The sequence below is a fragment of the Lactuca virosa genome, chromosome 6 (assembly GCF_052849685.1).
Source record: "Lactuca virosa cultivar CGN04683 chromosome 6, Lactuca_virosa_CGN04683_v6, whole genome shotgun sequence".
NCBI lineage: Eukaryota > Viridiplantae > Streptophyta > Magnoliopsida > Asterales > Asteraceae > Lactuca > Lactuca virosa.
Genome location: NC_136431.1, coordinates 243,954,034 through 243,968,893, shown reverse-complemented (window position 1 = coordinate 243,968,893; position 14,860 = coordinate 243,954,034).

The window sequence follows — 14,860 nt, the reverse complement described above, 5'->3', positions numbered from 1 at the left end:
CGCGGGGCCGAGGCCTCGTACGCTGGGCGTACGAGGGTTTAATGAAACCCTAATTTTAGGATGTTGCACCCTATATAAACTCCTTAAGTCCATAGGGCAGGCCTCTTTTGTAACGCCCCGATTCTCAGGTATTGTGTAAATAGGAATTTAATTGGTTTCAAAGCCTACTCGACGAGTTGTTGCCCTACTCGTCGAGTAGCAGCGGGTTGGTTCGCGTATTTAGTGGCCTACTCGCCGAGTCCATGAAGGGACTCGACGAGTAGGAGCTGGCAGATGAAACCCTAAATCCCGGGGTTGTGCACCCTATTTAAGGAAGCATAAGCCTCCTTTGGCCTCTTTGCAGTCCTTTGAGAGCTCAGAAAACCCTAATTCGTGTGGTGCTTCATTCTTGTGTGTCTAAAGCCTTGGAGAGGAGATCTTTTGAGAAGAAGAGCTTGGAGAACAAAAGGCTAGGAGCAAGGAAGTGTGGGAAATCTGAAATCTACCTCAGATAGCATCATTTGGAGGTATCAAGTCGTCACCTTTTCTTCTTTTCCTTCTAGACCTCTTTTGGTTGAGATCTAGAGTTTTTATGGTTTGGTTGAGATGGTAATGTGGGATATGAGCTAGATCTGAAGTTGTAACTTCAAATCTGTACCCTTCTTGGGTTCTAGAGTCATAAAGCTCCGAATTTGGTCATGTATGAAGCCCCTTTGAGTATGAAACCCCCATTGTGAGCTTGGATTTGACATTAAGGGCCTTTGTAGCTATGCATGCACGTAAAGTTTGCAACTTTACGTGAAAAGCATGCCTTAGAAGCTTGGATCTGTAGTTTGGAGCCGCTGCATGGCTCAAATGAGTCTGTATGGAAAAAAGGACTAAAGGGACTCGGCAAGTCGCATGGTCGACTCGGCGAGTCATATGAAGATAGGCATGAACTTGGCGAGTTGGAAGAACAACTCAACGAGTCCGATGAAGATTTCCGTAGACTCGACGAGTGGATGAACAACTCGGCGAGTCGGTTGAGGTTTCCCCAATTTATGTATGCGCGTGTAACCGTCGAAGTTGTAAGAAGGAAGCTCGACGAGTGGCCTTAGGGTCTCGATCGTAAACCGAAGGAACTCGACGGGTCACTCAGGTGACTCGGCGAGTGGGTTAGTACCTCATGGAACTTGGCGAGTCAAGGTCAACATGGACTGTTGACCTTGACTGATGACTTTGACTTTGACCAAGGGTTGACTAGTAGGTTTATGGAGTACCTTGTAAGGTTGAGGACTTATGGGTATATTCATACTATGGAAATAGGTGGTGGAGTTTGTGGCAGTGATCCGAGGGTTGAAGTTTATCTACCGAGTCGACATCTGCAAGGTGAGTTATCCTCACTATATTGATAGGGTCTAAGGCACCAAGGCCGACCCTTTAGCTGTTATCGTTATGGTATGCTACATGTGGATATGATCTGTTAGATCGGAATCAGGATAGACAGTATGTTATGCTATTATGATCCGTAGGGATTGATATGTTAGTGACCTGCTAGGTCAGTGCTCTAGTTATGAGAGATTGCTATGTTTAGTGATCCGTGAGATAGATATGTTTGATGTTTGTATATGCCAGTATATGTTAGTTATGCGCACATGGTTATTTGTTTATTGCTTGGGTTGAGGCGGTCCTGCTTTGTGCTGAAGGCCAACATACCCTATGAGCGGTCCGGGGAGACTGTAGGCCCACGTGGCGGTCCAGTTATGCCGAAGGCTCGGGACAGATTCAGATTCAGATAGACTGTAGGCCCTGCAGGGCGGTCCAGTCAGGCCGATGGCCCAGTATGCATGTTGTTGATTGTCTATTACTGATATGGTATTATCAGTGGGGTATTGGTATTTTGGGGGTAGCTCACTAAGCCCTCGGGCTTAAGTTTTAAGTTTATTGGTTCAGGTACTTCAGGAGATCATGGCAAGGCGAAGGCGTAACCGTACCGCTCCTCATCCTTATGAACTGGTTATTGGGACACTCTGATGAATATTGATTGAAAACATTTTGTAAACAAATACTATTGGTTTTATTTATGATCGAAAAAGTTTAAATTTGGCGTAAAATTTTTGGATGTTACATCTTTACCAGCCTCCAAACCTCCTAAACCCTAAATTTCGACCGTTAGCCTCTATTTTTGTGTCTTTGAGCTCTTGAGAAGAAGTTGGTGCTTATTTTGCTCATTCTGAAGGGATAGAAGAAGGTTGAAGGTGCATTGCTTAGTGTGAAGCTTAGAGATCCAGAATCATCACTCATTTTGCAAGTCTTTTGAGGTATAAAGTTCATACCTTTTCCTCTCCTTGCTTAGATCTCTTCATGTTATGGTTTTATGCTTCTTTGTCCATTTTTGGTTAGTCTTGATGGGTTAAGGCCGTTTTAGAAGCTACATCTTGTAGATATGGATGTTTGGAGGGTTCCGTATGCTTAAAGGTGCAAACTTTATGGTGTTTATGGTCTCATACATGTATTAAGTCATTTATTAAGCTCTTTTAAGCTCTAGAGCCTCATTAAGCCATGCATGCACGTAAAGTTGACAACTTTACGTGATAAGCCATCTTAAGGAAGTTAGATTTGAGTTTAGATGGAAGTCTTAATCGATTAAAAGCTGGAAAATGGAAGTTGGCCATATGGGAGAAGTACGTTGGGTGTACAAGCATGTCACAACTCGAAATTTTTAGATCAAGTAAAGCCTAAACCCTAACCAAGTACAAGTGAAACTGCATTGCAATTCTTATTGCATTTTATCATCTATAGCCGTAGAGCTTGTTTAAAGAATTAACAAAGAGGTATGGATTGAAAACTTAAGCTAAATTGGAGTGTTATAAATGAGCATAAGTTAAAAGTTTAGGGGTTTAAAACATAAATAGCCCTCATTAAATGAGTTTTCACCCAAATTAATTAAGGGGAAAAGTAGTTTACGTATTTGAAATCAATTCAAAGAGGAGTTCACGGCCAAATCAAACAAGTGTATGGTGTTCACGGTTGAAAGTTTTAATTTCAAAAAGGTGTTTACGGTTTGGCAAATCCGTAAACCCCTTATTCTTTTGATCCAAGACCGTAAACACCCCCTCTTCTAGAAGCTCAATCCGTAAACACCCCTTATATATAAGTGTTCTAGGCGTAAACACTTTCATTTATCACATTTTCAACCGTGAACCACTTCCAAAACTCTCTCAATATTCATCCGTGAACAACCCATTTTCTCTCAATCTTCAAAGGTTTACGCCCAGTTTCCTTCAAATCTTCATATTCCCCATCAAGAACATTCAAACTATCTTCAAATCTTCATGTGGTCTTCAAATATTCATAATATTCCCAAGATCCAACCGTTAACTCCATACCCTCCAACCGTAAACCCCATTTTGCCATCCGAAAACTCCATTTCCTCATTTCCAAATAATTCCTATTTAATTTGTAAGCATTCTTTACCTAATTAAATAATTATTTAACCCTTTTATTTAAATTAATGTTATTATTAATTTAAATACGACGTCGAATATAATTATTTTAGGGTAACGTCATTTGCTCGTACAACAACTCGAGGATCTTCTCTACCACTTCGCTATCCCAACCTCAAACGCACATTCGAGGTGAGTTCATACCCTCATATTTTTCCAAGCTTTTCAATGTTTTTAGGGGGGGGGGGGAATACTGTTCGATTAGTGTCTAAGTCCATAACTATTTTGGTATGTACTTGACCCGATTATGAGCATGGTCCTTTTGGGTTGCCTTCACCATAGCAATATGTAGGATGAATTAAGGAGAGAAAGGTTTAATTATGATTTATTAATATATTATAAGAATAATATATTAAAGGAGAAATCATAATGTTTAATTGATATTAGTCAAGAATTAATTGAGAATTAATTTTGTGGCTAAAAGAGATTAATTAAACTTAGGGGATTGGATTTGTAATTATAAGATAATTGCTATTGGGCTATGGATTACCTAAATAATATAGGTTGGATGAATTCTATGGGAAGCCCATAAGGAATTCGTCCAAGGGATATGTTAAAGGAGTCCATGGGCTGCTTAGGGTTTAAGCAGCCAGATTAGGGTTTCCTAGTTGTAAACCCTAATAGCCTACATGTATATAAAGGACCCTTAAGCCCCAAAAACGTGGGGAACTATTCCTTTAGGATTTCCATCCGTTTTTGGTGCCTCCTCTCTCCTCCCTCTTCATCCAAGTTGCTTAGTGGTGTTTGTGACTCCATTAGAGGTGCAACACTTGAGGCACTAAGCTTTCTGAAGCCAATCAAAGAAAGGAATTGATTGTTATTACTATATAACAATCAAAGGTAATTACTAAACCCTTATTTCAGTTCTTATATGATAGATCTAGGGTTTATGGCTTTGGTTTATCAATTGCATGTTCATTAGACAAACTAGATCCAAAGCTATTAGGGTTTGCATGTACACCATAGGATTGATGTGTTGCTCGAAACCCATCAGTGGTATCAGAGCCTAGGGCTGTTTGTTAGTGAATTTGATGCTTACTTGATCGAAAATTGCATGAAAAACGAAGTTTTTTTTGCCCTCTGAATCTCCGACTCGGCGAGTCAGTGGATGAACTCGGCGAGTCAGGCCGACTCGGCGAGTCCAGTCCCTGACTCGGCGAGTCCATGGATCTAGCAGCGTTTTTTGGCGATTTTCTTGCTGTTTTGGCTTGGGATACTTACCATAAACATTTTTAATTCATAAAATCCGATTTTTATTGATATTGGGTGATTATCCTTGCCAAAATAGAAGATAATTGTCAAAATTTAGATAATCTTTTGTTTTATTAGATAAAGATTGATTATTTGTAATTTAGATTTGAATTATCTTGTGAAAAAGTTTCAATTTTCCCCTTTAGGTTTTATAGTTTAAATTTGAACTTAAATGTTTTGTTTTTGAAATTTAAATAGTTAAACCCTAATGTTTTGAAAAGTTTCAAAACTTGCCCTCAAGTTTTGGAATTTTAATTTTTTGATTATAAGTTAATTTTGAAATATTTAAATTCTAATCCCAAATGTTTTGAAAAGTTTCAAAACTTGCCCTCAAGTTTTGGAATTTAAAAGTTGATTAAAAGTTTGATTTTGAAATGTTAAATTCTAAAACCCTCGCATTTTGAAAAGTTCAAATTACACCCTTATGGTTTTGTTAATTAATTAAAGTGTATAATTAAAAGAGAGTTAATAAATACATAATGTTTTGGTTTACATTTGATTAAATTAAAAGTATAATTTATTAAATTGAACCACCAAGTATTTTAAAAGTGTAAAATACACCCTATACTATATATATGTAACATTATAAGTCTAATATTATATATATGAGTAAAGAGTCAGTCTTACCGTTAGTAGGCCTCATTCACGAAGCTGGTCTATAAGGGGTGTTTAAGGAAATTGCCTATAAAATGGCGATTGAATGGTTATCCACTCTTACCCACCGCACTCTTGACTAGTGGAGGGTCGTTAGCCGAACGGGTAGGATAGGACGAAACCTTCCATTATAAGTATAATGAAGTACAAAGTAACTACATGCTTTTACAAATTCCCAAATCATAGTTACTTTAGGAAAAATGGGGAATTGTATGCTAATCCATGGAATTACACTTTGTACCCTTGTCGAAACGTTAGTGGAGCGTGTGTGGTTAACCGGCACACTAATTTGGGTTTGGCATTGGTGGCGAAGGGTGGCTCGATGTTTATCATAGATCAATGGAGCGTGTGTGGCTAACCGGCACATTGATTAGGTGATAGTATCATTGAGTGCATCACGTAGATTCGTATGGTTATTCACACCTTGTTTGTATTCCTCGGCATCCCAGTCGCAAATTTAGAGGGCATAATCGAGATTAAACATGCCATTGAAAAGTTCAATGAATCTCAAAAGATCTAGGAGTTTCAATTCATTTAAAACTTAAACCTTCTTTTTTGTTTTTCATGGTGGAAATTGGTAAATCGTCATTTACCTACCTTCAAATATTCTGCAACTAGATTACGACATCCCTCTTGTAGGTTGTAGAGTATTGTGTTGGATCCTAGCCTTGATGTTTCGTTTGGGTGTTACATCAAGGATTCTAATCAACTTGACTTGAATTTCTCCCGTTTTGTAGATGTCTAAATCTTACAATGGTCTTCCCAAGTCCCTTGGAACAAGCTTTCCAAATGAAGATGACGTTCCACGATACGATCAAGGAAATGAGAGTCATGCTTCACTTCCTCCACCTCCTCCAATTATTCTCCCTAACCCACAAGTTCAAAGGCTTGAAAAGTTCAAGCTCACTCAAGCCCTATTGGCAAGTAAACACGAAGATGGGAAACCTGTGTGTGCACACGTCTTGGAGATGAAGTCACACATTGATAGGTTAAGGATGATGGGTGTCGATATCTCAGAAATGTTGGCTGTTGACTGGGTTCTTCAGTCACTTCTTGAATCATATAGTGAGTTCGTTAGAGAGTACTATATGATGGACCATGACGTGACCCTCATTGATTTGACCTATTTGCTTATAGCTGCTGAATCAGAAATGATTTGGCGTGCTGATCGAGCAAATTTGTCTGGCAAATCAAACTCCCAAACTTCAATGGACATTGAAAATGGTGACATTGGAAATCCAGAAAAGGTAAATTCTGAGATAGTTCCTTGTGCCATTCCAAAAGAGTCCATCTGCTTCTACTGCCAAGAGAAGGGGCATTGGAGACGAAGCTGTCCTGTTTACCTGAGAGATCTAAGAGATGGGAGAGTCAAGACGTATGGCTCTACTTCAGGTAAAATCTATTAACTAACTCTATAAGTTCCTATTCTTTGATTCTTAATACATGATGTGATAATATTACATTTTGATGTTTTTGCAGGATCGAAGAAAAGAGAGGAAGCTTAAGGAAGAAGCGTGCTGAATCTGATCATGAAGAAATGGATTTCGATCGCATGGACTCGAGGATCAGATTTTTGAGCTGCTACTCTAGAGTTAGGATAGAATGATAAGAAATATGAAATAACATAGTTTTTCAGTTGAATTGCATTGTAAGGACAAAATTTTTCCGCAATAAAATAAAATTTTATTTTGTCTTATTTATTTATCCTTGCAATGGTGTGTATGAAAAATTGATGTTTGATTGTTTCTATTGTTAGCAATAATGGATTCTTTATTATGTTATTTGTGGAAATGTCGAGAATTTGCCAAATAAGGGAAGATTCTCATCGCCCAAGTTTCAATTGGACAGAAACTTGGAATCATACAACTTGGTTGCGTGATGAATGAGAAACTTCATATTTGGAAATTAGACTAATTCTTTGACAAAGTGTCAAGAGAAGGACTATAAGATCCAGTACACTAGGTTGTGCGTTGATCAAGTTCCCCACAAGAGTGATAAAGATATTCGTCATGATTTACTAAAGTTTAGTAAATATGGTTATACTTATAAGATTAAGTATAATTCTGAGTTAATTGAAAGAGTTTCAATCAATAGCAGAACGGATAATAAGAATCTAGTAGGCAGAAAGATAAAAGTTTCTCTATTCTAAGAAGAAGGGAGAGTACCTTTTATTGTGTTTTATGATAAAGTCTTAATGATTAAGAACCATATCTCAATTGATCCTCTAAGTGAGTCTTAGTGCATTTGTATGTCTAAGAAGAGGAATCGGGAATTGTGGAAATGGTTAAAATCAAGAAGTCAATCATACTTCGTTCCAATATCAAAGTCTTAGAGTTATATTCCAAGATTGTGAATTGAGTGACACGTCTTTAGTAGGTTTAAAACACTCAACAAATGTGGAATTGGAAAAAGTCTTCTTATTCCTGCACATTTGAGATTGGTAAGTTGTGATGTCTTGGATAAGACAAAGACCAACTAGAACCAATTATGTGAAGTGATAGTCTTGATAAAAACTACACTAACTCTTGAATATTTGTTTTGTCAAGGAATGTTTCTTGACAAGAGAATCTTATATGTCAAGGAGTCAGTGGGAGTCTTAATGGTCTTGAAAGATTTCAAGAACAAATCAAGAGTTAAACCTAGTTGATCATCACTAGCACACGACTTGAGGTTTAAAGCCTATCGTGGATGACATACTCCTTTTCTGTGCCATTCCAATTGAGTTAATTATGCATGTGAGTTCTATGAGTTCTCATTTGAATGCATAAATACAAAGCACCTTGATCAATGGAAAGTACATTGATATGAAAGGGTGAGTTGCTTGGAAGACATGGTGGGCATTCATGTTACCATGAGGCAAGAAATCGAGATTGAGCACATTCGGTCCATATGAGTTTAGATTTGTCGCAAACTTTGGTTTTGACAAATTCACATGGATAGGAACACATACACTTTAAAATCTAAGTGTCATGAGGTTTCCCTCCTTCATGAAAATGATTGTAAGGAAATGCTTTCACTAAGAGAGATTTTAAGAAGATTGCAATTGTGAAAATTGTATTCTCAAATTCGATTATGATTACGACATCCCTTTTCATAGTTCGAATTGTGAGATTTGGCAATAGGTCTGAACATTTAGGACTTAGTAACATAAGTTCTGAATTTCTTTAGACACACATGTGAGCTATCTAAGGCAAATGTATGAGCTTACAAAGCTTAGATAAAGGCTTATCAAAGCATTAGGTATTAGAAATATGAACTTAAGGAATTCACTAAGCATTGTTTTCTAAATACATGTCAAAGCTAGTGGGAGCATAGGTGTTATGCTGGTAAGAAAATAATCATCATGTTAGTGGGAGCATGATTATTATGGTAAGTATTGCAAGTTAGCAATATTAATTATAGAAAACAAAGATTCACTTTGCAAAGTTGCAATGGTTGAAAAGTTGTTTTGCTATAATTAAGGGAGAGAATATCATACTTCGTTTCAAAATTCTAAAGCTTAGATCGAGAAATGGTAATAAATTTAGTCAAGGATACATAGTGCATTCTCAAAATTCGATTATGATTACGGCATCCCTCTTCATAGTTCGAATTGTGGGAACAGAGCACATAAAATATTGTGGCAGAAGGATGATAAAGTATCATGTCTTTATGTGAGACATTATGTATCGTGTCCAATACGCTTCGGGTATAGGATCAATTGCATATGCTATAATATTTGACCATTCTAAAATTTTCCAAATGCCTAGGGCATTAAGAGGGAAAAGGACTAGAACTGGATTTGACTAAAATAATTAAACAACTATCAAAGGACGATCTAAGGTTCACTGAGGATTTGTCGCTTGTGAGTAGTTGGACGTATAGTAGTGGATGGACTATATTGACATTATTATGAATAGAAAAGATTCTATTAAGAATGAGTTGTCATATGGCAAATATGGAAATGTTTCCATAAATGAGAGTTGGATTAAGAATCTATGTAGATTAGAAACTTTTTTGCAAAAGGATGTTCAAAGGAATGTACTTTGAGTGAGAGACATCACATCTATAGAATTGTTTTGTAAAAAAATTTCTGATAGAGTACTTTGTGATTTCATTGGCCAAGTCTTGATGACTTTTGTGCTATGACTTTACGAAAGGATCGTTGCATAAAATGTTAGAATCTGACATATTCTAAAAGTGGCAAGAATTTGGTATTCTTATACTAATAATAAGGATTGGGGATTGTGAAATGAGTTTCATTGGAAACAGTTTTTCAATTGATCTATTTCACAAAGTATGGACCATAGGAAACCAAAGTGTGCATGCTTGGAGCATGGGACAATTGTGGTTATAATTCGAGTAATAAGTTGATTTTCTGAAACAGTAAGAAATGAATAATGAGTAATCAATATGGTGTTTAAATAAAAGTGTTTTTATTTACGCTCAAAATTTTTGGGACCATATAGGATTAATATTATTATTGCGTTTCACTTTGCATGTTTTGACTTCCAGAATAACTGGGTTATTCGAACCCCCACAGTCGGTCATACGTTGGAAGTAGGTATGAAGGAAGACTGTCATGAATCTGTCTGTAGATTGTCTAAAGTGTTTAGACATAGCACAAGTTTGCTGTAGAGTTCATGAGTGCTTTGATAAGATTAAAGTATTGGATTAAACCCACGCTCACTTGAATCACTTCATGGATTTTTCACGAGTGATTAGTGCGACGATAATATTGTATATTCTTGAAACCAAGACGTGTGAGTTGTTACTTGCTGATCGGTTGCACATTGATGATAAGTAAACGCACTAGTAACTTGGTGTTATAAAACTTATTATTGTGTGTGATCCGATTAGTAGGTGCAAGCAAGCATTTGAGTCGAAGTTTATCCATTCCTTTTACCCAAAGTGGGATAAAAGCGATATCTGTGGGCCCCTCGATGATTTAATGATGACACCCTAAGCGCTTGGCCAAGCCGGGACTAAGTTGATGTGTTCAATTGTAGTATGTTGTCAGTCGTCATGAATCGGAAGTCGGGAAACAATACATAGACAGAGAGAATGATTTAAATCCATGTCTTGTGTCTATACGATATCTTGTAGAATGGAGGAATATATAATCCCTTATCTAAAGGACACGCATATCTGATAAGATCAGAGTTGACAGCGGCTTTTGAAAGCTACGATTGCTGATCAGGTTCTGAAGTTATGCAAAATAGTTATTAGACTTATCCAAGTGGGAGACTGTTGGATTAGTGTCTAAGTCCATAACTATTTTGGTATGTACTTGACCCGATTATGAGCATGGTCCTTTTGGGTTGCCTTCACCATAGCAATATGTAGGATGAATTAAGGAGAGAAAGGTTTAATTACGATTTATTAATATATTATAAGAATAATATATTAAAGGAGAAATCATAATGTTTAATTGATATTAGTCAAGAATTAATTGAGAATTAATTTTGTGGCTAAAAGAGATTAATTAAACTTAGAGGACTGGATTTGTAATTATAAGATAATTGCTATTGGGCTATGGATTACCTAAATAATATAAGTTGGACGAATTCTATGGGAAGCCCATAAGGAATTCGTCCAAGGGATATGTTAAAGGAGTCCATGGGCTGCTTAGGGCTTAAGCAGCCAGATTAGGGTTTCGTAGTTGTAAACCCTAATAGCCTACATGTATATAAAGGACCCTTAAGCCCCAAAAACGTGGGGAGCTATTCCTTTAGGGTTTCCAGCCGTTTTTGGTGCCTCCTCTCTCCTCCCTCTTCATCCAAGTTGCTTAGTGGTGTTTGTGACTCCATTAGAGGTGCAACACTTGAGGCACTAAGCTTTCTGAAGCCAATCAAAGCAAGGAATTGATTGTTATTACTATATAACAATCAAAGGTAATTACTAAACCCTTATTTCAGTTCTTATATAATAGATCTAGGGTTTATGGCTTTGGTTTATCAATTGCATGTTCATTAGACAAACTAGATCCAAAGCTATTAGGGTTTGCATGTACACCATAGGATTGATGTATTGCTCGAAACCCATCAAATACAAGTAAGACACAAGTAATCTTGTGTTTAAAAATATAATTTTGCTCATTATATTTTCTTACCGTTAACATGCAATTGAACGCGAAACTTATTAAACACGACAAACATTATGACTACTAGACTTACAAACAATTTACAAAACATGTTAAGACCAACTATTTTGCAAGCTCAAACTTTAACATGGAAACAAACTTATAAACTATATTAATTATAGTTTATGGAACGAACAAAATACTTTTACAAGGTTACACGTTGTTTACAAAAAGGTTTTCATTGTATTATTCGTGAATTTATTGAGGGATCAAATTTGTGAGACACGTCTTCGAGTACTTACCTAGGTGCCAAGGGAAGTCTAGTCTTATGAACCAGAGTCTCCTGGAGGGAGAGCCTGAGTTTGTGTATAGATCTATACGGGACTGACAATCCTGCGCCCTGACTATTAGCTACAGTCGTTATGGGTGACAAACGTCATTAACGTTTACGACGTCCGAAGTACGTCGTAGGGTTTAACGTCCATCGGTATGGTTATAAGAACTCACATGGATAAAACAACGACTCGTTCACGAAATAATATACTTAATAAACAGTCATCAAGGTTAGTAACTATATGATTAATTAGTATATACATCAGGGTGATATGAAATTAACATCCGACATGCAGTGGGATGTGTGACTTCCGCCCCATTTCCTGTTCCTTGTTTGGTTGTGGGCTTAGGGCAGAATCACCCAATTGACTGTCTGTTCGATCTAGATTTCTATAACTCGTATGTACTAAGTGATCACAGGAGGGTATTAACATCACTTCTAGTTTACTAAACAAACATGTTTTCGACTAGTTTTATTTAATAATAAAGCTACACTTTAGCAACATAAGTATGGGTAAATACTTGTGCTTCTCAGTTTTGGAACATTTAAGACAACAACTCACTTTTATGGAAAATATAGGATTTTCCAGGACTAACATCGGTATTTTACAAGCAAACGATTTATCATGCAACTAACGAACAATCATTGTTAATTCTATAATTCCCTAGTTTATACATCAAGGTTATGTATGAAGAATATATGATAGGCAGTGGAATGTGTGGTTTCCGCCTCATTTCCTGTTACTTGTTTGGTTGTGGGCTTAGGGCAGTTCCACACATTTAACTGTCCGTTCGATCTTGGTTTATATATAACTAGTATAAACTAAGTGGTCATAGAAGGAACTGGTATTATCATATTCTTATTAAGAAAGTATAGGATTTTCTTAAGGAACACTTTCATCATATCCCAAAGGACTATGACAGTTAACACTGTAAGTACCTAGTGAATGCGTCAGGGTTATATACATGAGGATTCGACAGACAGTGGGATGTGTGGCCTCCGCCTCATTTCCTGTTCCTTGTTTGGTTGTGGGCTTGGGGCAGAACCACACAATCGATTGTCTATTCGATCTGGATTGTATATGACCTGTATACACTAAGTACTCGTAGAAGGAACTAGTATGAGTCATTTTATTTATCATTCATTACATAATAAAATATAGGATTTTCTGGAGAAACACATCATGTTTACAAAGAACAAAGAACTTGTTTTCTAAAACAAAACGCTTATGAACTCACCAACTTTAATGTTGACACTCTTTCAAAACCACTTGTATTCTCAGGACACTAGTAGATAGGTACACGCCCGGGTTCTTAAAAGACGGAGCATAGTAGCTTCAAGTCTTTACTTTACTATTTACTTTTGGAGTCAGTGTTATGTGATTTGAATACAATGTAACCACTATATTATTAATACAATGGTTGTTGTTGCTTTGATTACTATTATTCAATTGTTGTGATACTATACATGACGTCCTCCGCCCCCAAACGTTTCCGCCGTTCCGGTTTGGGGGTGTGACAGATTGGTATAAGAGCATTGTTTATAGTGAACACAATATATCAATCCATAAAAGATATACAACTATAAATACAATGGGGCCGAAGTGCTCTAACTAAAAGTATACTTTTAAAATATAAGTATTTTACGAGAAGTATACGAACAAGCATACATATTAAGAACAAGTATCACAAGAAGAACAAAACAAAAGTATTTAGATGTTGGACATTACAGTCAAACCTAAGCAGTTATGTAATCATATTTGGGATAAATATAGCCTGATCAACTATATTTATTTGAGATACGACCAATATGTGTTTGGGAGTGATAGTGGTGTTGCAACGAGTCTAAAACTTACCAACCCTATATACAAGGGATCTCTAGAACAAAACATAAAGTTAAAATACTATAGGAGTATTTTATTATACCATAAGATAACAACAAGTCTGAAAACTTACCAAGTCCATATAACAAGAAACTTTAGAATCAATCATACAATTAAAATACTATAGGAGTATTTTAGGCACTATAACTAACTTATGGGAAACTAAAAGACCCTTGCTGACAGGTCTGTAATTGCGAAGTGTATGCTTCTAGGGTTATATATAATTGGGATCTTATAGACTTAGAATTTGTGATCTTCGCTCTACTACCTGTTCCTTGTTTGGTTGTGGTCTTAGAGTAGGATCACTTATTTGAAGGTCTATTTGATCTTGGTTATATACAACTTGCATACACTGCGTGATTATAGGAGGACCCGGTAAGGATCACCATAAAAATTTTCTTGAGAAATGATTTTTACTTGATCTCATAAGATTCCTTAGACATTCCCAGTCTCGCACGAAACACATAGATAGATACAGCCACTCCACTACCACAGTCCACAAAAGAGTCAAGGGGGAACAATAAATAATTCATAAGGAGGATCCCGAGAAGGGATCAGATGAGGAGTAAAAAACTAGAGAAATCATTGGGGACCCTACCCTATCAGAAGCAGACATGCTAGGTCGACTGGAACATTCGGAGTCAGACATTCCATCATGAAGTGATGGAGATCAGTGATAGAACCCGAGGCACGACCTGGAAAGGATTAAACACACTTATTGAGAACAAGAACACCATAGGAATGCTAAGAGACAACCAATCCCTACCAGCCGAAACTAGAACAATCATAGGAAGAACGGAGAACAGAGGAAACCACTCACTAGACACGTGAATAGACCAATCACTATATACGTCACGCTAATACATAATAAACTAATATAACCTAGTGAGTTAGTGATTACACTACTCACACTATGTGTTAGGTTTATCTCGTCTTTCGTAACAACTAGTATCAGTTATTCCATTTGCAAAAATTTATACAAGGGTAGCCACTACTAATTCATGAGTCTATTTTACATGGACTTATATTATGAATTGTTATCAGAACACTATAAAAGTCAGAACATGATACACTCCGAACTAAGATAACTTAGTTTATAAATAGCACTCGACTTGTAACCACCGCTAAATACTTACCCTCGTTTCATCTTTTAAATCGTATAACAGAAAGATACCATCCCGTAGGCCCATCGGGTGCGATTATACCAGCACTAC